The sequence below is a fragment of the Vigna umbellata genome, chromosome 1, assembly GCF_029865625.1.
Source record: "Vigna umbellata cultivar VRB3 chromosome 1, Vumbellata_1.0, whole genome shotgun sequence".
NCBI lineage: Eukaryota > Viridiplantae > Streptophyta > Magnoliopsida > Fabales > Fabaceae > Vigna > Vigna umbellata.
In genome coordinates this window covers 61,998,856-62,001,617 of record NC_142165.1, presented here as the reverse complement: position 1 = coordinate 62,001,617, position 2,762 = coordinate 61,998,856, and the positions used below count along the sequence as shown (strand labels likewise).

General features: G+C 37.1%; 1 pseudogene; it reads left to right on the top strand.

Moving 5' to 3' along the window:
• Nucleotides 1-381, top strand: LOC148205984 (uncharacterized; annotated as a pseudogene).
• Nucleotides 382-2,762: the final 2,381 nt, after the last annotated feature.

Below are 2,762 nucleotides of genomic sequence, written 5' to 3'. Positions count from 1 at the left end.
ATGATACTGGTTCGTGATAATAAGAGGAAAGATAATGAGAACGCACTGATGGGTAGTGTTAGTCTGAACCCGTTATTTCAAAGTGAGTCTTTTGGGCATTACTACCCTGACGCTGAGCACAACTATACTATGATGGAGAAGAGGCAACTGTTCTTGAAAAGCTATCAGTTCTGTCAAAAGAAGAGTCTGAAAGAGAGAGTGAAAGGGTCTTTGGTTTGTGTCAAGAAGGTACTGTGGCTAAGGCTGCGATCTTCTAAGAAACTTAGGAGGTTGGTGTTTTCATGAATAAGAATCAAATGTGACTTCTATTACTGCAGGAGAAGGTTTTCACGCCTTCTCAATGCCCACAACCGCAAAATCGGCTCTTCCTCTTGTCACTAGTGCAGAAAGAGCTTTAGACTTCTGTTATTTTGGGATTTTAACATTAGATCCCGATTCGACGTCTTTACGGGTGACGTTAATGGGACGTCGGACTCTATAGAGTCCGACATCTTTTATAGACGTCAGATTACACCAAAACTGACGTCTACTATAGACGTCGGACATGACATTAATCGACGTCTAATGTAGCTCGTGTCTTTGGGTAGCGTAATAGCACCTTCTTCCTTTGCTAGTTTTGTCGTAGAAAAGGTTGCGTCTTTTGGACCTCTTATGGCATTTCAATCGTAAACTGAATCTGGGTCCTTGCCTAGTTCCATTGCAATTGGCAATGAAAACGAATACGGTGACATGAGAAGGACCCAGGTTCGGTTTTGGGTTGAAACGCTATAAGACATCCAAAAAACGCAAGCTTTTCTTACGTGGAAACTAGCAAAGGGAGAATGTGCTACTACGTTACCCAAAGACACGAGAAAAACTACACCAAAACACAATGAAAACTCAATTTAATCCGTTCAAATGGAAGATAATCCATCAAAGACTAATTTAATCGGAGTAAAAGTAAGTTTAAACGGTTCAATGTATAGACGTCTGTTACAGGGGCATTGACGTCTATAATCATGTATAGACGTCGGACTGGCGGGATCAGACGTTTCTATGGCTGAAAAAAATGACTTTTCACCTACCCTGTCAGGCATATAGATGTCTGTTACAGAGGGTCCGACGTCTATAATCGTATATAGACGTCGGACTGGTGGGATCAGACGTCTATATGGCGGAAAAAAATGACTTTTCACCTACATGTCAGGCATATAGACGTCTGTTAGGGAGGGCCCCGACGTCTATAATATTATAGACGTCGAGGCCCCTCCTAATAGACGTCTATATGCCCAACTTATTTACGAAAATTCCATCGGTCAATAATTTACATTGGTTATTTTGTGATCCAACGTTTACGGGGTGACGTTAAAGGCCAATTCTGCACTAGTGTGTTTGTGGTAGTAGCACCATTATTCATTCACTCATCACAACTGAGGAAAAAACACAAAAAAAAATGTTTTCATTTCATGTTTGATCAGTTACTACGTGTAGCCTTTTATCTTGTATTACAAAGACATGTTGGAAATTGGGACAAGGAAATAGATATATTGCACATATTGTTTATTTTTGTTACTAGTTGGTCTCAAAACTGTGTTTATGTCTGTTTTTTTCCTTCTTTCATTCATGTCTTCTTTCCTTCTTTTTTCCAGCACAATCATAGGTTCTGTTTATATGTACTTTATTTGTTAAGTTTGTGGCTTCATACTTTCCATTGAATAGTGAGAACTCAACAACAAGTTTCATATTTAGATGGTTTTCATTTTCAGTATGTTATCATTATATTCCAGTTTCCAATGCTAAGGAGCTTCTTTCCTGCTATGTTTGATCAAGAATTCTAGACTCGGTTGAGATTAAAAAGAGAAGGAAAAGAGAAAGTAAAAGAGTATAGAAAAACATAACAGAACGAGGAAACGTGGCAACAAGTGATCTCAGTTGAGATTAAAAAAATTAAAAACACTCTACTGCCTCGGTTGTTTGTGAACCGAGGCAGAATCTGAACCCTTTTGACTCGGTTCAGAATCGAGGCAAAAAGCCTACCCTTTTTGCTTTGTCTGTATATGCCTCGGTTGCGGAACCGCTATCTATAAGCGAAAATAATCGTTGTCGTTTCCTTTGACTGCACTTGTGAGAGTAGATATGTGTGCAGGAACATATGTCTTTTTTTCTTATTACTTTTGGTTTGAAACGTTGTGCATTTGTCGCTCATTAATGCAAGTTCAAAACAACTATAACTTTTCAAATTTTATATTGCTCAAGTAAGATTTGATCGTTTAAGAATTCTAGTAGACATACCAAGCAGTTCATAAAATTTTCATCATTGGATGAAAATTTTGTTTGGTACAAGGTATCGTTTAGCCTGTGCAAGACTTTTCCTAACAGCGCTTTGTTTAGTGATTATTCGTTTGGTTCAAGAGCGTGTTTACTACGATTCTTTCGACACTAGTTTTTGGAACAATGTTTATATCTTGTAGTATGTTTACCAAAAACATCATTTTGCACATTATAATTAGAGCTCGTCTAGCATTGTTTAACAAAGTACAACAAGAGCGCATTAAACAAGACTCTCATATAGCACATTAATGCATTTTGTGAGAAAATCGTTTGGTTGTACATCTGCTCATATATCAGTATGTTTACTAAAGCTTTTCTTAAAACATTTAGATTTCATAAAACTTTTTTATAAAACGCTTCGAGCTATATTATTTTCCCTAAGATAACACTTTGTCATATGCTCATTTTGTTTATTTCCATTTGTTAAATTTCAAAACATATGAAAATGTTTA